Genomic DNA, 20,530 nt, shown 5'->3' with positions numbered 1-20,530 from the left:
ACCTTAAGAGAATCCTGGACTAGGACTCCCAAGTCCCTTTGCACTCCAGATTTCTGAATTCTCTCCCCATTTAGAAAATAGTCTATGCCTCTATTCTTCCTACCAAAGTGCATGACCTCACACTTCCCCACATTATATTCCATCTGCCACTTCTTTGCCCATTCTCCTAATCTGTCCAAATCCTTCTGCAGCCTCCCCGCCTCCTCAATACTAACTGTCCCTCCACCTATCTTTGTCACATCTGCAAACTTAGCAAGAATGCCCTCAGTTCCTTCATCTAGATCATTAATGTATAAAGTGAAAAGTTGTGGTCCCAACACTGACCCCTGCGGAACTCTATTAGTCACCAGCCGCTATCCTGAGAAGGACCCCCTTATCCCCACTCTCTGCCTCCTGCCAGACAGCCAATCTTCTATCCATGCTAGTACCTTGCCTCTAACACCATGGGCTCTTATCTTACTGAGCAGCCTCCTGTGCGGCACCTTGTCAAAGGCCTTCTGGAAGTCCAAGTAGATAACATCCATTGGCTCTCCTTTGTCTATGTTACTCGTTACCTCCTCAAAGAATTCTAACAGATTTGTCAGGCATGACCTCTCCTTGATGAAGACTTTGCTGACTTTGCCCGATTTTACCATGCACTTCCAAATATTCTGAAATCTCATCCTTAATAATGGACTCTAAAATCTTACCAATGAGGTCAGGCTAATCGGCCTGTAATTTCCCGTCTTTTGCCTCACTCCCTTCTTAAACACGGGGGTTACATTAGCGATTTTCCAGTCCTCTGGGAGACTCCCTGACCCCAGTGATTCCTGAAAGATCACCACTAACCCCTCCACTATCTCTTCAGCTATCTCCTTCAGAACTCTGGGGTGTAATGCATCTGGTCCAGGTGATTTATCCACCTTCAGACCTTTCAGTTTTCCTGCCCAAGGCTGGAAGTAGCCTGTTTGTTTGGACATTACATGAAAATGTAAATGACCTTTTTGGGATACTCTATGGAAGAGGTATTAAAAATGCAACAAGTCTCTCCTATGGAGTTAACAGCCACTCTTATCTAAATGTCTACAGATATTCATACACAATGGCCTCACAAGATTACTGGCTGGAGAATGAAATTCCACAGAAGGGGCATGAAAGAAAAACCACTCGATTATAAGGTGCAAATGTCTAAGATTCAAACCTCATTGTGTTTCAGTGCTGACATCATCAGGGGCCATTTGTGTAGAGAATAATATGACCACCTGAAAGGAACCAACTTATGATAAGGATTATTTAGTAACACACATCTTGAGGGCAAAGATTAGTCAGTCTGGTAGTCAAAGGGACCACAGAGGGAAGAGGTCCCATCCAGCAAGGAAAAGACCCTGACTAGAATCCATTCACAGGCAGAGAAATGGGGTTAGCCTTTTACCTACTAGTTTGCAGCACTAAGCCAGATTTTTGATGCAGGGACTCAAGTACACCCTCAGCTGGAGCAAAGCCAGAAACCTAATGTTGCAAGGAGCAAGCCACTGTAAATTCATCACCAGAAACTTCTGATCCAGATTTTCTTCAGCGAACCAAAGGGAAACCACCTGCAATGTTTCTAGCTTCCAACTCAACGGACAAGCATAATAGAGGCTTTTTGGACTTCTTCTAAAAATCTCAGTGCATGCTACCTTTTTTGAAATCATCTTTTCTTGTGAGGATCTTGTGCTTGTGAATGGGTGCTATTGTAATTACATCCAGGTGTTGGGAAAAATTACATTGCTCTTTCTTTTTTAAACTTATGAGAAAATCTTGCGTCTGTTCTTGAGAGTCACGGCACTCAAAGGGTTAAATCACTCACTCACTTTTCCAGAACCATTTCATCATATTCGGGGTCATAGGGAGTCAGAGCCTATCCTAACAGGCAATGGGCACGAGGCAGGCTGCTTCCTGGGGACAGGATGCCAGTCCATCAGAGGGCACACACTCACACTAAGGGGAAATTTAATGTAGTCAATCCATCTAACCAGCACATCTTTGGATAGTGGGAGGAAGCGCACACAGACGCAGGGAGAATGTGCAGACTCCACACAGACAGTCAGCCAAGGACAGGATCAAACCCAGGTCCCTGGAGCTATGAAGGAGTAACCATGAGCTACCAGGCCACCCAGGGTTAAATCACACCATGTTGCAGTTAGTCAAGGCACGGAGAAAAGAGGGAGCTATCCTACCATTTCTCCCCCGTCTGTAACACAGGGTCAACCAAGTTGCTGTGGGACTGGAGTCACAAATAAGCTCAGGGTGGGTAAGGCTGGTAGGGTTCCTTCTCCTAAAGGAGAATAATGGACCAGTTGGGTTTTCAAGGACAATCTGACATCCTCATGGTCACTTTTACTGAGACCAAGGTGTGGGTTTTCATCCTGGAGGCGTGTAGCTCGGGTTGGGAAAATCCCTGGCTCAACCTGCCCGTCTTGGGAGAAAATGCCCACAAGGAAGGGATTTTCACTTTGGGGCGGTGGGTGAAGGCTGCAGGTGGGGGCCAGAGACAACCAGGGAAAAGGTTCGGAGGCAACCACCGGGGCTGCCAGGGGCCGGGACGAGCTGTTTGGAAGGCCCACCTCGCTGCTCCCAGTTTGAAGTACAAATAGAAAGGCCCTCCAGCCCACACCCCTCGCGCCCTCTCACATCCCCACAGGCTCCCCATGCCCCAGCTATGCCACCTCACGCCCCCCCCACCACTCCCCATGGTCCCTCATGCTGCCCATGGTATGGTCTGGTACTTCCATGCCATTCGCAAACTATACACTGTATGGAAGAAATGGACTCCACAGTGACAGTAGAATGTGTAAAGTATTATTTTTAAAAAAGGTCATTCATTGATGGTTTTCCACTTTGTTACAAAATATTCCTCTTTACTACAGCCCAATAAAAGTGTCAATCATCCAGACCCTGTAAAGTAGCAATAGCTGAAAATGTAAGCACTTGAAATCTCCTTATTTTGTATAAATAAACGTTGGGCCGAATGTTACACTGATTGGGCCACGTACCCGACCCGATTGGATGTGAAATCGTGGGGCATAACGATGGGTGAATGCCCCAATTTCATCCCACGCTCGCACGATATTTTGATCAGCGGGCACATGCAAAAGTCGGAAGAGCTCCTGCCGACAATTAAAAGGGCAGTTAAGCCCATAATGGCACGATTGTCTGTCATATTATATAGTCTGCCCGACCTTTTGGCTGGTGGACAGGCAAATCGGCCAGGCGGCCTTTACATTTTTCAGCAAGCCTCATCCAAGGGCGGGGTAAGGTTTCCGTTATTAAATAAGATAAAAATAGGAAGCTGTGGATGCCATTTTTATAACCTGTACATTCAGGTGTCTGACTGTGATGCTTGGGCATTTCTTTCCTGATTTTAAAAACTTTATTTCCTGGGTTTCGGGTCTTTAGCAGCCTGAGGGAGCTTTCTGCCTTCAGGGGGCATTCTGTCAGCGCTCGCCCACACCCTCATCAACGTCATCACCCACCCCCTTCCTGCTTCCACCACGGTAGTGCTGAGCTTTGCAGTGTCTGGGCTCTCAACTTACATAATGCGGCTTTGGTTCTCTGATCTCTTCTGTCAATTTCACAATGTTTATTGACAAATTTCCTGGTTAACTATTCAGGCAAGTACACTGGAGCTGCCTGAAGTCTCCGACTCTAGATCAGAGTCAGATACCCTCATGGAGGGTGCCGGGGAGCAGGGGAATTGCCCATCAGAAGTTCAAACTTCCTGGGCTATTCCCATGGGTGTCAGCGCATTGGGACTTCCGTGGGGTCCTGACACACATTTTGGGGGTTACGTCTAGTCTCTGATGACGCAGAGACTGGAAGATCAGGGCCAACTAATGATGACACCAAATGCATTAATAATAAAAACAGGAGGTGCTAAAAAGAAATCTTCCGACTCGAAATGTTAACTCTGTTTCTCTCTCCACAGGTGCTGTCAGACCTGCTGAGTTTTTCCAGTGTTCACTGTTTTTATTTCAGATTTCCAGCATCTGCAGTATTTTGCTTTTACGTGTTACATCATTCACCTTGCGATTTTAATTGTGATTTTAATGATTTAATTCTAAGATTGCCTAACATTCATTCTAAAGCCCTACCCTGCCTTGGGGGGAGGGGGTCCAACGAAGGGTCACTAGCTCAATTCCTGGAATGAGGAATGTGGAGAGATTGAGAAGATTGTGCCTATGCTCTCTGGAGCTCGGAAGATTGAGAGGTGATCTCCAGCCCCGAGAACTGTGGATGCTCAGTGGTTGAGTATATTCACAACTGGGATCTGTTGGATATTAAGGGAATTAGAAATATGGGGATAGGGCAGGAAAGTGGAGTTGGGGTAGAAGATCTGCCATGTTCTTATTGGACAGTGGAGCAGGCTCAAGGGGGGAAAATGACCTACTCCTAATTCTTGTGTCCTTAACTAACGCTTATTCAACTTAATCATACCGAAAGCGTTTACTGTCCCTTACACCAGCTATCTTTGATCTGTGGTTCCTCAGTCTCTATCCACAAAGTTCAGCTAAACCTCCATTCTCCATTGTTCCTTCACAATTACTACAGCAGTTCGAGAACACAGCTCACCACCACCTTCTCAAGGGCAAGTAGGGATGGGTAATAAATGCTGGGCCCAGCCAGCAACACCCACATCCCTTGAATGAATGAAAAAAAGGACATTATTTCCTATGCTGGAGCATGCAGAAGAGATTTACCAGAATGGACCTCGGGATGCAGGTCATATGGATAGACTAGAGAAGCTGGATTATTTCTCCTCAGAGCAGAGAAAGTTAAGGAGAGATTTAATAGAGGTGCTCAAAATCTTGAAGAGTTTTGATAGGGAAAGTAAGGAGCAATCCTTCCCAGTTGCACGAGGATTGGTAACCCAGGGACATACAAACTTGAGATAATCAGCAAAAGAACCGGAGGCAAGATGAGGAGAAAGGAATTGTACACCGTGGGTTGTGATCTGGAAAGCGCTGCCTGAAAGAGCGGTGGAAGCAGATTCAATAGGAACTTTCTAAAAGGGTTTGGATAAATTCTTGAAGAGGAAAAAAAAAATTATCGCACTCTGGGGAAAAAGAAGAGGGGAAAGAGAGTAATGGGAGAGCTCTTTCGAAGTGTCGGTACTGGCATGATGGGTTGAATGGCCTCCGGCCCTGAGTATCGCTCTACGATTACATGATGCTTATGCCAGGCCACTTTCCTTGTATTCCACAATACATAGCACCATGGCCAAAACCTTGGGCTGAGCGGGTGGGACGAGGGGCCTGATCGCCGAGGCGTGAAAATGACGCGAAAAATCCTCACTGGGCGTCATTTGGATTCTCAGTTCGGTGGGTGCACAGCCGAGTCGGCTGCATGCCAGCCGAACTGTCAAAGGCCTATTAAGGCCATTTAAAAACTAATTAAACTAATAAACTGAGCTGCCCGTCCAGCCTTAAGGTTGGGGGTCAGGCGAAGAGTCCAGGCGGCCTTCGTATTTTTCATGGAACCTCATCCACGGGCGGGACGAGGTTTCCTGAAGTGTTTATAAATTGAGTAAAATTTTTTATAGACATGTCCCAGCTCGTGTGACACTGTCACTGTCCCACGAGGGGACATGCCTTGAAATTTTTTCTTCTCTTTATTTAAATTTTTAAAACTTTGAACTAATCTCCCCAAGGCAGCTCTGTGCCCACAAGCGCAAGAAAGAGCGCAGGCCCCAACTCAGGGAAAGCACCACCCCCCACCACCCCACCACCCACCCCCCCTCCCTCCCTCCACCCTGCCCGCACAGAGAGAGCTCAGCCCTTCCAGGCGCACTGCACACTGGGCTGGCCTTAGTGGGTCCACCCAAGTAAAATGGCGGCATGGACCAGATCGGTGGGGGGGTGGGGGGGGGGGGGAGGGGGGTCGATTGGGGTCTGGGTCCGCGTACGCCCCCACCCCCGCCTGCTCCCGCACAAACCCCACCCCCCCCAACAGGGGGATAATTCTCCCCCATATGACCAATGGAATATCATTAAATAACAACCCTGTTTTCATTCTGTCAACGTGAGCAGCGTTGGAAAATTCAACTCTATTTACGTGATGCATAAATGATATAAAACAGGTTTGAAATAGCATCTCTTTTTCACTCGGCCTCCCAAACACCTGTTAAGTTGTAAAGGCACCTTGTGCAAATAACTTTTCACACTATAGCTCAGCAGCAAGGTATAAATAAAGTCCTTTTAACACAAAGCCTGACTGATCTTGTAGTGGAGACGTCTTGGCAGAGGGGAGCGCAGAGAGAGAACTTGTGGAGCCACTGAAGGCAAAGATCAGCCTCCAAGGTCTGATTTCACTGGCAACAGGAACATATTCTTGTCGAGGTATTTACATGCAGTTGTTATTTCAGTGCTTGTTGGTACAGAATAATCAGCTGGTCTTCTCACCGTGTATTTGATTCATTGGACAGAAACGTCCCAGATTTGCACTAAGTGCAAAAACGACATGTTACCCGTCAGCTGTGATGGTGGCTTTTCGATGGCGATACATCCCAAACCCGCTGCATTAATTATGCTTTCCCGGGAAATGCTGGTTCCATGGCGGACGGTTTCTCATTCGCCCGCCACACCACCACCTCGCCGCTTCATCACGCTGGGCAACATATTTAAAGTCCAGCCACACTCACACCTCTCAGATCCTCCAGCCCATGGACTCTGCTGCAGGGAAGACATGACCCCAAAAGGTAAAAAGGCTGCAGCCCCCCAGGTTCAATAACGTGTCCCTCGAGCACCTTTTGGACACAGTGGAGGCTCTCTGTGATGTCCTCTACGCCCGTTCTGGCCGCAAGATGGGCAGCAACATCACCAAACTGGCCTGGGAGGCAGTGGCAGTGGTGGTCAGCGCCAACGCCCTGCAAAAAGGGACAGCCACCCAGTGCCACAGAAGGATGAATGATCTCAGAATCACAGAATCACAGTATAGAAGAGGCCCTTCGGCCCATCGAGTCTGCACCGACACGTGAGAAACACCTGACCTACCTACCTAATCCCATTTACCAGCACTTGGCCCATAGCCTTGAATGTTATGATGTACCAAGTGCTCATTCAGATACTCTTTAAAGGATGTGAGGCAACCCGCCTCCACCACCCTCCCAGGCAGCGCATTCCAGACCATCACCACCCTCTCGGTAAAAAGGTTTTTCCTCACATTCCCCCTAAACCTCCTGCCCCTCACCTTGAACTTATGACCCCTCGTGACTGACCCTTCAACTAAGGGGAACAGCTGCTCCCTATCCACCCTGTCCATGCCCCTCATAATCTTGTACACCTCGATCAGGTCGCCCCTCAGTCTTCTCTGCTCCAATGAAAACAACCCAAGTCTATCCAACCTCTCTTCATAACTTAAATGTTTCATCCCAGGCAACATCCTGGTGAATCTCCTCTGCACCCCCTCCAGTGCAATCACATCCTTCCTATCATGTGGTGACCAGAACTGCACACACTACTCCAGCTGTGGCCTCACCAAGGTTCTATACAACTCCAACATGACCTCCCTACTTTTGTAATCTATGCCTCGTTTGATAAAGGCAAGTGTCCCATATGCCTTTTTCACCACCCCACTAACATGCCCCTCTGTCTTCAGAGATCTATGGACACGCACACCAAGGTCCCTTTGTTCCTCAGAATTTCCTAGTGTCATGCTGTTCATTGAATACTTCCTTGTCAAATGACTCCTTCCAAAGTGTATCACCACATACTTTTCAAAGTTAAATTCCATCTGCCACTTATCTGCCCATTTGACCATCCCGTCTATATCTTCCTGTAGCCCAAGACACTCAACCTCACTGTTAACCACCCGGCCAATCTTTGTGTCGTCTGCAAACTTACTAATCCTACCCCCCACATAGTCATCTATGTCGTTTATATAAATGACAAATAATAGGGGACCCAGTACAGATCCCTGTGGTACGCCACTGGACACTAGCTTCCAGTCACTAAAGCAGCCTTCTGTCATCACCCTCTGTCTCCTACAACTAAGCCAATTTTGAATCCACCTCATCAAATTACCCTGTATCCCATGTGCATTTGCCTTCTTTATAAGTCTCCCATGTGGGACCTTTTCAAAGGCTTTGCTGAAACCCATATAAACTACATCAACCACACTACCCTCATCTACACACCTGGTCACCTCCTCAAAACATTCAATCACATTTGTTGGGCATGACCTCCCTCTGACAAAGCCATGCTGAGTGTCCCTGATCAAACCTTGCCTCTCCAAGTGGAGATAGATTCTCTCCTTCAGAATTTTCTCCAATAGTTTCCCTACCACTGACGTGAGACTCACTGGCCTGTAGTTCCCTGGCTTATCTCTACAACCCTTCTTAAATAGCGGAACCACATTAGCTGTTCTCCAGTCCTCTGGCACCTCCCCCGTGGCCAGAGAGGAATCTATCAGAATGTTGTAGAGAAGTTCAGCAATGCTTCCCTGCAGATTCCCCTGCAGGTCATTTAGGAATGCAGGCGGTCCTGTCTCCCAGAAACGGCAGTAAGAGGCCCCCCCATCTGACCAAGGTAGTCTGGGCAGAGGTTAGCACCCATGGAGCCCATGAAATGTCCAGCCAGCAGTGCCAAAAATAGGATGACTGATCTGCTGCGCTCTGCCAGGGTAAGTGGCACCATTCACGCACTGCAAGCTGACACTCATAAAGGCAGCAGGCAGTGTAAGTGCGCAAGTGCAGAGGGATATCAGACAGGAGTTTGGGCTGTAGCTCTCATCAGTAGATGGGACATGTGCTCTGAATGTGTGTCAGCCACTTCATGCTCTCAATCTTGTATCAGTTACAGGGCATTGAGCTCGTTAATTGCTAGCTAAAGAGGGCTCAGGAGCTGCCATAGGCATTGCATGTTCCTAAACTACTCTTACACCCATTGGGTTGACACTCAATCCTTCTGTCTGTCTGCAGGACAAGAACATGCACAACAGGGGGAGAGTGGGCCCAAGCCTGAAGTAAGGTGTTGGATGTAGTTCAGTAAGTCTTATTAAGATAGTCATAGTCTGAGGTAGTACAACATTAAGTATTAGTTAACTGCTAAAAACTAAGCACATGGGTGCAGTAGAGGTCTAAGCTAGGAGCTGTCTCCATGCTTGCTTCTACACACGTCTCTGTTCAACACTACACTGACCCCCTAGGTCCAGGTCATCTGTTTTCTTACATCACTAGGTGGGTAGCATTGAACTCAGTCCCACATTAACCCTTTATGTGCCAGACCCTTATACTACTAGACCTGCAGGGGCATGCCAGTTATTAGAGTCCCCACCACTTTTGAGGAGGAGGCCATGCAACTAGCCGGGGAGGGGTGGGACATATGACTAGGAGAGGAGGGAAAGAGTGTTCATGGCTTCAGCAGTGTAACACCTAGTCATGGATAGCTGTACAAAGTTCAATTATATAAAATAAATCAGTTGTTGTTTGAACATACCAACTTCTCAATAATCCTTCTGAAGCTAGACTAACCAACATGCAACATGGTGGCAGTGGTGATGGACTCCAAAACACTGAAAATTCAACTTTGAAGAAGATTAAATGTCAGAACTGTAAAAGTGGCGTCAAACCTGCAGAACTCTGTAAGGTACAGTTGAAGAACCCCAAAGCTGCTCCATCGACAAAACAGAGGCAGGAAACATCAGAAAGTCAGTTTTCAAAGTCATTCAGCACATGGTGGTCAGTGAAGAAAATTCTGATCCATCAATCATAGGCTTTGGTTTGGAGAGCCAAGCAAAGGTCATCAAACTGTTGAGCAGCACTTAAAAAGGGTAAAAATCAACTTTAAGGATGCACTGGGTAGGCAGCACTGGGAAAACCAGGTCCCTGTCAAGGACGAGTTATGGAAAACCCTTTAATCCGGGTCCAAAGTCAGCACCATTACACAGGCCGCTCAAAAGGAGAAAAAGCGGCTGCAAATACTTGATATTCCAGGGGGAGGGAGGGAAGATATTACTGAAATACTTAAAGCAAAGCAGTTTTTAACAGCTTTTCAGCATTCAGGAAATAAATACCAAGTACCGCTGAGAGACCCCCCTAGGAGAGACAGTGAGCACAGCGGGTCTCAGAGTCTGAGCAGCATGCGAAAGCCCCAAATACCAGCAGGGAATTTTAAAACTGCAAGTAAACCACCTAAAAGCCATGGATCCTAAATTTATGCTACCTGAAAGGTTTGGACACATGAAAGGACCAAACCAAACTCAAAACTGGGCACTGTGGAGAAAAAGGTTCCTGAGGTTTCAAATCGCTACAGGGTTGGACAGTAGGTCTGAAGCGGGGCATGTCAACACATTGCTTTACTCCATAGGACCAGTAGTAGATGATGCTAGTGCAAGACAGGGCACCAGTCAGTTCTCTGATAAATTTGAAAAAGTCTTAAAAGCCATCGATAACTATTTCAACCTGGGGAGCAACAAGATTCTGGAAAGTGGCAAATTCAACGAAGGGGTCAAGAAATCAGTTGAACCAGTAGATGTTTTTATTAGTGACCTTTACAGGCTGGTTGAAAATATTCAGCTGGAGTGAAGATGTGGATTGTGACTATAGCACTGACTTTTTGATGCTCTTCACAGTGATTGGTAGTCCAGACATGTTGCAGGAGGACACCCAGGATGGGGGAAGTCCACTCACTCATAGCAAATGCACAGTGAAAAAAACCACGAGGATGAAAGTGATCACTCATCAGTCTGTAATACTACTTCGAAAGAGGAAGTTGAAAATGTGGTGATGGAATACTCTGTTCAAATACCAAATTCACTGAACAGCGATGGCCTTCTAGAAAGCACATCTGCACCTATCCATCCACCAAAGGTGATCATCGAGGATTCTGGCAGTCAAAGAAATCAAAAGCCAGACATGGAACCAAGCCACACAATGTCCACCTTTTCTTTGTGCGAAGAAAGTGAACCTACTGATAAACCAGGTCTCCTGGGTTTTGAGGGAAACCGAGACATTGATCAAGTGGATTCCTGACAGCTTCCCATTCTACACAAAGGAATACTTCCAGGGCTAGAAGACCAGGAATATTTGAGAGTTCAAGAATGAGAGACATCAAGTAGTCAGCGCTCCAGATGGAAGGAAGGACAGAAAAATCCAAACAAAGGAAAGAGGATAAACTCAAGGAGCAAGTTAGGGAACATGTAAAATGTAAAGTGATGGGTAAGCCTGTAAAAGCAAATAAAAAGAGATGAAATGTGATGGAGAAAAGCATAGCAGTAGAGAGAGAGGAAGAAATGGGTGAAGTCCAGAGCAGAAGTCAGACCAAGGGAAAGAAGGAGTGATAGTTCAGAGAGATAACAATCAACAGAGATCTTATATAGACCACACTTCAGAAGGTATTACATGTGGAAACTGGAGAAATCTTATTTCTGTTCATCAAAGATGACAATCAGTCATACATTTGGAAGAACCAGGCGTTGAGTAAGAAATTAATAAAGAATCAGATACTACAACTCGCAATGAAGACAATCCAAGATAAAGGAAAGGAGTTCATAAAGAGACTACTGGTTTTCCAAGTCTGACAGGAACACGATCAGAAAGAGTTCTGAAACCCCCTGACAGATTCAATCTGCGATGTCACAGATTGGGGGGGAGATGGGTTGGTTTGTAAATATGAATGTAAAACATATGGGTGAAGACTTAGGGGAGAAGTAGTTTTAGGGTTTGTAAGGGTTAATGTGTGGGACTGTGTAAATAGCACCTCCCATAATGATGATGTTAGGGAACATATGACTAGGAGAGGAGGGGGAGAATGTTCATGGCTTCAGCAGTGTAACAACTGTACGTGGTTCAGTTGTATAAAATAAACCAGTTGTTTGAACATAGCAATGTCTCAGTAATCATTCCAAAGCAAGACTAACCAACATACAACAAGCACCTCACCGACATAGGTCCACAGCTGACGGAGGCAGTGACAGCTGAGGTCTTTGACACTCGGAAATCTGTGGAGACCAGGCCCCTGCTCAGTCCCAAGCAGATGACAAGCCTCTGGACTCAGCCAAAGAGACATGTTGGAGATGCAGAGACAGGCAGGGGAACATCAGGCAAAGATGCCAGAGGCCGTGTGCAGACTGGACTGAAGGCTGGATGAGTTCATTCACATTCTGTCCGATATCATGACTCAGGTATACGAACACGCGCTGCCTTCATAGAAATGGTGGCAGCCGCCTTGGAAACACGGGTGCAGCAGAACACACAGGAGCTGCTGGATATGTGCTCAGACCTGCACTCCATTGCTCTAGCCATGGGTGCAATGCAACAGTGGCTAGGCAAAAGGGGTTGAGAAACCTTGGCCTCCCTCCAGAAGCCGGGGAGGTGCCATTGCACACTAACAAGAAGGATGAGCGCCAGCAAGGCAACCCAGGGACTTCATCCCAGGACACTCTAACTGTACCCTGCTTCCTCTCTGCCAGTGACCCCATAGCCTCCAGCAGGTCAGACCGAGGAGGGTGTACCTGCACATGAACAAGAGACCCTTAGCAGGCCAGGACCCTCCTGGTCTCGGGCCCCCAGCAGGCTGCCTCCACCTCAGTTGCGAATGTCAGGGCTGCCCCTAGGCATTATGGGAGGAAAGATAAAGAATTTTTGAAGGGCACATAGGTAGCACGGGTATACAACCATTGTATATACTTTTGGCACTTGAAAATATATGTTCACTTGTGCTGTTTGGAAGTTTCCTGCATTCTCATCTTGCTGTTAATGATTCAATGTTTGCGAACATTACTTGGTCCCCTATCAAAGTGAGACAATGTCCTCTTATAGAGTTACTTTTGTCACATTGTGATTACTGAATATTCCAACATGAGGATGCTTACACACAGACCATCGTTTGTGAGTGTGAGGCCTTGGCCCCATCACACAACCCATTACATCACCGTGTTCGGAGATCTGAGGATGATGTCTGCGCAGAGTGGGCAGTGAGGTCATTGCATCTCCTGCTGTCGTTGCCCTGATGTGAGCTGTGAGGTGGATGCAAAGAGTCCTCAAGGGGAGTTGAACAGGCTACGTGAGGAGCGAGGAACACTGTAGATGCAGTTTGAGGGCTGTAAGAGTGAGGCACTCCACAATGATCCTGGCAATAGAAAACCAGAGGCTTCCCTCGATTTTAGGAGAATGATGGGGTTCACATGTCCAATCATTCCTGGCTGTCCTTGTTCAGGTGTAATATTGAGCTAACATGCCGATGAAGGCTGCAAGTAGGGAGGCAACAGGCAAGTTGGCACTGAACAGAACACAGAAGCATATAGCACAGGAGGAGGCCATTTGGCTCTTTGTTAGAATGATCCTCCCCTGTCCTTCGACCAACAGCCTTGTGAATTTTAACCCTACGATTCTCTTTTGAAAATTATTATTGCATCTGCTTCCATCACCCATTCAAGCAGAGCATTCCAGATCAGAACAACTCACTGCATAAAGTTTCTTTCCTCTCATGTCACCTCCGGTGCTTTTGCGAATTATCTTAACTCTGTGTCCTCAGGTTTTACCACTGGAAACAATTTCTTCTTATTTACTTTATCAAAACCCTTCATGATTTTAAACACCTGCATCAAACAACCTTCTGTGCTCTAAGGAGAATAACCCCAGCTTCTCTAGTCTCTCCACATAACCGAAGCCTTACAACCTCGGCACCATTCTCGAAAAATGTCCTTTGAACCTTGCATAAGGCTTACACATCTTTCCTGAAGACTAGGCCCAGAGTGGGTCACAATACTCCAGCTGGGGCTTAATCACTGACATGGATATTCTTTTCTGTACCAGTAAATGGACACAGTAGTTTCTGTTATGCCCTGAGATTGGAGCTGTGGAGCATTTGGCATGGTGAAATGATGATCCCTGATGTAAAACCATGAGTTCAGGTCAGGGATGAGGGGCTGCAATGTCCTTTTAGCCATGTTTAAAGCAAGACCACTGCACTGTGAGATGGGGAGATGGAAGGGGTCATCTGGAGGGTTCAACACACCCAACTTTAATTCGAGTATAGTCTGTAGAATGCATTTACAACCTGAGTGCTGGACCCAAACATTTAATCGTTAATAAACTTGCCAGTGTTCTTTGACTGACCTGCTGAGTGGTTCCAGCACTTTCTCTCTTTGTTTCACATTTCCAGCAACTGCAGGGTTTTGTTTTTATTTTCGACTATGCGTTTGAATCATTATTAGCGTGCCAGTCCAGGCACTGGTATTATTGTAAAATTCACCCGTCTCAGTCACACACCTTCTTACAGTGCAGGCAGCAGGAATAGAGCACTGAGCAGTATTCCTGTCTGTGGTTCTCCAGTGTGTGTGTTGTGGCTCCAGCCCTTGTGTGAGATCCCCCCACAGCAGTTGAACTGTTTCTGTCCGTAGTGCAAGCTGGATTGAGTGTAGGGTTAAAGAGGTGTGTGTGCTGCTGACTGAACTCTGCGAGACCTCACACAGAGAATTTGTTGTCCTGCTCGTCTCCTCATTGAGACCTCACATAAATGAATTGCAACCAAAAGGGCCACCAGACTTCATTACATGATGCATGTATAATCCCATGAGGTAAGAGCGAGTAGAACGGGCCTGTGTGCCTGACTGTGAGGAGGACTGAGAAGCCATCGATGTGAAGGGCTCAGCAGTGACTGGGAAATGTTGAACTGGTCCCCAGTGGAGCCCTGGAATGGACCTCTGTCAAAGAAGTTTCAGGCCACAGCGATCTTTAATGCCACTGGCATAGAATTGCCTCCAACCCTGCTGTTCCATGCCCCAAAGAGGCATTCAACTCCCTCCTTCCCTCTCTCCCCCATTCCCTCTCTTCTTCCCTGCGTCTGACAGCAGCAGATGCCAACCAGCTCACAATGTGCTGTCGCTCCTGGTGCTGGGTTTTTGCTGTGATATGATCTGTCAGTCATGGAGCAATGCTGGTTAATTGGGCAGCCACAACCTCAGGAGGAGGACTCAGCTGACCCTCGTTCTCCATGGGCTGGACTAATAGTTAATAAGGTGCCCCTTTCATCGGCCCAAGAAATGAAGCATTAATTCCTCCCGTCCGAAAAGAGATTCCTCCCATATTGGAGGCTTGAGAACTGCACAACAACCTTGACAGCTTCAGCATGGTGCGTGTGAGGTTCGCCAATGCAACAAGCACCCTCTACCCTCCCTGAGACCCACCAAGGTCTCCCCGTCACCCTACACGATCATTGCCTTGTCATTCCTCTCCCCCCTGTATCCCTCAACCTCCCCCAGTTACCTGGACCCTATTGTTATGTACATATGGACCTTCCTCCTCTCCCTTCTGAGCCCATAACCATTGACGTGCCCATCCGCACCGCCCGCCCTCCCCCCCACCCCCCCACCTTGACCCCTCCTGTTCGGGGTCAGCTGTACTTGGACTTTCCACGGCCCCCCCACAGTGAGACCATGCACTACCCACCCATGACCCTAGCACTTCCACCCTAGCTCTGACTGTCACTGTACCCTCTTTCTCCCAACACCCTCGGTTACACCCTTAAGACTAAACTCTCAGCATCACCGACCCCACCATCTCTCTACAACGCTCACAGCCCAGAAACCCCATCCACTCTCCTCCAACATGACCAAGGCACGTGTGACAACGCTAAGCCTCCTAACACACCCCAGACAGTCTGGTTTCCTTCCCCAGACACCCTCCTAAAGAATCCCGGATCGTCTGGCTCCCTTCCCAGACACCCTCCTACCCTTCCCACTGCTGCTGCTTCCCTTGCCCAGCCTCCGCTCAGCTTGGACAGCCGGCACCCGATCTCAGTCGAGACACTGACACCTACGAGCAGACCCCAGGATGGACAAAGCAGCGGCTACTCACTCCAAAAGCCCAGGAAGAAGTCTACCTCGCCGGGTAATTCGTGAATCCAAACGCAAGAATTTCCCGCTAGCGCAAAAGTTAATTTGGAGAGGGCACTTAACTCTGGAGAGCTGGCCTTTTAATGAGCATGCATGACGTGCAAATTCATGCGAAAGGTCTTCCAGACGTTGCTCATCAGGAAGCTCGAGCCCCATTTTAAAGTTCTCAGAATTTAATTGCAAAAGTTCACCCCGCCACTGGGAAACTGATTTTTTTTTGACCTCCTGCTAAATTAATTTCGCCCGCTCACCAAGGTTCTTGCTGCAGGACTGGAAGATTCTGTTGAGTGTCTAACTGTGCCACCCTGTGCGATATCTTTAACTGCAGTTACATGAAACGAGTAAACACTGACATCTGTCTTTATGATGAACCTGCCATGATGCAAATCCATCAGTGTCCAAATTTTGTTTTCTATTTAGAACGCATGAATATTTGGCAGTAAGGGCATCTCATAAAGAAACAACACACATGGCCCATAACCCAGGTGACAGATTGCTAGAGATAGTGTCCCTGTCACATAGGCTCAAATACATGGAACTATGTCCTCACAATATAAATCACCCACCTGTTCTAAAGAGTCACTCACTCCTCCCCACGCCCACCCTTCATTTTATTCCGATGTTATCACACTTTTATTTGAATAAACCCTTGCGGCACAGAGCAAGGCTGTATGTGGACTGCGTGCTGACTGCATTTAAATCGTTAGGTCATGAATTTCAGCTCCTGTAACACCCATGGTTTCAGCACTACAGGTGCCGTTATGGAACCCGTGTGTTCTCAATGTGCCGAGTTAGGGCTGAACTGCTTCATGCCCCTTGAGAGTGACAGAAGGCTTTCTGACAGGCCTGCCAAGGCACCAACTATTTCCTTATATATGCCCATCAGCATTCTCCTGTACACCGCCCCATCAAAGTCTTCATCTGTATCCCCTCCAACAGAGCCTCTATGTGACTCCTCTTGTAAGCATTAATTCAATATCTCACTAAGAGACCTGGAGGCTTGTATAGTTGAAGATTAAATGTTTATTGGTCACACAGAGCTATATACATCTCCGAGGTATTGCCCTAACTAGGTACAATCTGCTAGACAAAAACAGGATTACCTGGAAAAACTCAGCAGGACTGGCAGCATTGGCAGAGAAGAAAAGAGTTGACGTTTCGAGTCCTCATGACCCTTCGACAGAACTTGAGTTCGAGTCCAAGAAAGAGTTGAAATATAAGCTGGTTTAAGGTGTGGGGTTGGGGGGTGGGGGGGTGTGTGGTGGGGGGGGTGGTAGAGAGAGAGAGAGAGAGAGATGTGGAGGGGGTTGGTGTGGTTGTATTTTGTTTTTACAATCTGCTAGACGCTACTGTACTTAGTCCACTGCCATGTGACTCTCTACATCATGTTGTTGGAGGTACTGTCTCCCCAGTCCCACATTAACCCTTGCTATGCTGAACACCCACTTCGCCCTCTGGGGGCTGATATCTGCATTATTCTTTCCCCCCCCCCCCCACCCTGGCTACAAGCCACTCATTTCTGGGGGACTCACTGCACCCAGGTCTGCCTCTAATGTACATACAGTGCCAGTGCCTAAACCGGAGGCTGAGGGCATGAGATTGAGTAATAGTCTTGCTTCTTCGTCAGCTTCTTGCTCCTCTTGCAGTTCAGTCACCTGCACTTGTTCTTGGACAGCTCTCAGTTCTCGCGTATCTGAAAGGATTAAGTTGCAAGGGTCTGACTCAGGTGACAGAAGAGGCAGGTGGGAAGGAAACAAGAGATGGGCACTTACTTCATCTGCAGCTTGTAACTCAATAGAGATTCTGGGCTGAGGGGAGGGTGGGATGTGAGAAGGTGGATTAGGTAGCAACATACTGTTATTCTCTCGCTCTACTGCTGGCCACTGCCTAAGTCTGGCCACCAGCACCATCTCCTCAACAGGGGCGAGGGCATAAAGCTGCCTGTCCTCTACCAGTTAGGTGTCGCTATCTCCAATTATGGACCAGCTTGCCCTTCAAGAGTGAGGGAACGGAGCCAGTTGGTTTGATGCAACGTGTTTAGGTGATATGCCTGCCACAGTTGGATAGCTGACAGTGTACGCAAGCTGTGAGATGTGGGTGGGAGGCTTGCAGCAGTGCTAAGTGTGTGAGGGTGAGATAAGATAATGAGCATTGGGTTTCAGTCATGTTTGATGTTGCTTGTTTGTAGGTAGTTGAGTGGAAAGGGTGTAGTGAACGGGGCAAAAAGGGTGCAGTGAATGGGGCAAAAAGGGTGCAGTGAATGGGGCAAAAAGGGTGCAGTGAATGGGGCAAAAAGGGTGCAGTGAATGGGGCAAAAAGGGTGCAGTGAATGGGGCAATGTGTGAGACTAGTGGTTCATTTATAAGGATGGGGCATGTGAACGTGCATTCACTGACCTTGAAGTGGGCCGTTGGGAGGTGAAGGAAGGGAAGTTCAGTTTTCACATAGATTCATAGGACCAACAACAACTTGCATTAATATATCACCTTTAACATGATAAGCCGACCTATAGTGCTTCACAGGGGTGTTATCAGGCAAAACCTTACACTGAGGCACATAAGGAGATAATAGAACAGATGAACAGAAGCTTGGACAAAGAGGAGAGTTTTAAAGGAAGAGAGAGAGAGAGGTAGTTGCCGAGAGGTTTGGTTGGTGGGGGGGGAGTTCCAGAGTTTAGGACCCAGACAACTGAAGGCACAGCCACTAATGGTGAATGATGGAAACTGGGGATGCTATAGAGGACAGAATTGAAGGAACGCTGAGATCTCAGAGGGATGTAGGGCTAGAGGAGTTAGGAGAGGGAAAGGCCATGGAGGTATTTGAAAATAAAGGTGAGAATTTTAAAATTAGGATATGGCTGTCCTGGAGCCACTGCAGGTCAGTGAGCACAGTGATGGGGATTTGGTGCACACAGGAGCAAGCTATTTAGCACCTCAGCCTTATTGTGGCATTATTAGACTATGGCTGCTGAATCTCAACTATGGAAAGAGAAGAGACAATTTGATGTTTTGACTGTAGATATGAACCTATAACAGGTTTATTAATATAATCCAAAAAAGGGAGGGGGAGAAAGCACAGGCCAAACCTAGAGAGAATGAATACCAACTTACATTTATATAGAGTAGGCTGCACTCTGACATCTATTGGCTGTAGTGTCAGAATATGCCAGCTCCCACTCCCTCCTCCTAACATTGCGCAATCCGATCTCATGTAAGGATCAGGATTGAGTCTCTGGAATGTCAGGGCCAATAGGGGAGGGGACGATCAGTGACAGCAGTGTTCACCATCTACAAGGTCCATTGCAGAAACTCACCAAGGCTCCTTCAACAGCACCATCCAAACCCACGACCACTACCATCTAGAAGGACAAGGACAGATAGATGGGAACACCACCACCTGGAAGTTCCCCTCCAAGTCACTCACCATCCTGACTTGGAAATATATCGGCCGTTCCTTCACTGTTGCTGGGTCAAGACCCTGGAACTCCCTCCCTAACAGCACTGTGGGTGTACCTACACCACATGGACTGCAGCGGCTCAAGAAGGTAGTTCTTCTCAAGGGCAGTTAGGGATGGCCTGGCCAGTGAAGCCCACATCCCAGAAATGTATTAAAAAAAGGTTTTAACTCTCCTCGTGCTGTGGTCCAGCCCCTGACTGATGAGCTAAGTGTATAACTTTCCTCTGTGGGGCTGGAAGGAGTTGGACTGATCCTCCAGGATTCAAAAGGAAACTTCTGGCTTCCGCAACTCCATGCTACCCCTCCCCAAATTTCCCGGCCACTTCCCCACCCTGCAGAAAACCCCCTCTTCCCCCCAGAAACATCCCGCCTTGCTCCATACCTGTGGGCCACACAATTTTAACAAGCTGCATCTTTCCAAAACAATCAGCCAAGCAGCTCCCTCATTAAAGAGAAATGAGCCCCAGGAGTGGAGTTAGATCAGACCCTGAATTTTAGGACATTCCGATGGGAGTGATTGGCTACTTGCCTAGAGTGACTTTAATTCATTCATGCCATTTGAACATTGCTGACTAGACCAGGATTTATTGCCCATCCTTAATTGCCCCTTGAGAAGGTGGTAGGGAGCTGCCTTCCTGAGCCGCTGCAGTCCATGTGGTGTAGGTACACCCACAGTGCTGTTAGGGAGGGAGTTCCAGGGTTTTGACCCAGCGACAGTGAAGGAACGGTGATATATTTCCAAGTCAGGATGGTGAGTGGCTTGGAGAGGAACTGTTCCCATGTGTCTGCTGCCCTTGTCCTTCTAGATGGAGGAGACTTGGAAAGTTGCAGCAGAGTATTTTGTCAATGGTACACACTGCTGTCACCGTGCGGTGGTGGTGGAGGGAGTGAATGTTGAAGGTGGTGGATCGGGTGCCAATGAGGCAGGCTGTTCTTTCTTGGATGGGGTTGAGTTTCTTGAGTGTTATTGGAGCTGCACTCATCCAGGCAAGTGGAAGGAATTCCATCACACTCCTAGTTAGGAGGAAATTAAAGATGCTAAAAGAGAACACAGTAAGAATTTGCTGAACATACTTAAAATCTCCAGGCAGCCATTGATGCTGCACATATTAACAGTTGAGGATAAGCAGATGGACATTGTACACACAGAGGCTTGTGTGTAACAGTAACAGGCAGGACAATTCAAGTGGTACAATGATGCGGTGAAGCCTTGAGAGCTGGA

The 20,530-nt window shown here is 47.5% G+C and overlaps 1 long non-coding RNA gene across 1 annotated transcript in view; it reads right to left on the bottom strand.

The window, feature by feature from the left end:
- Window positions 1–20,530, bottom strand: part of LOC121286893 — a 38,858-nt gene that overhangs the window by 15,324 nt on the left and 3,004 nt on the right. Inside the window, exon 2 of the long non-coding RNA XR_005945096.1 lies at window positions 17,415–17,545. This is a non-coding gene — a long non-coding RNA (uncharacterized LOC121286893). The remainder of the gene's footprint in view (window positions 1–17,414; window positions 17,546–20,530) is intronic.

This window comes from Carcharodon carcharias, chromosome 14 (genome assembly GCF_017639515.1).
Source record: "Carcharodon carcharias isolate sCarCar2 chromosome 14, sCarCar2.pri, whole genome shotgun sequence".
NCBI classification, from domain to species: Eukaryota; Metazoa; Chordata; class Chondrichthyes; order Lamniformes; family Lamnidae; genus Carcharodon; species Carcharodon carcharias.
Note: the sequence above shows the minus strand (reverse complement) of the source record. Positions and strands in the feature narration are given on the sequence as shown.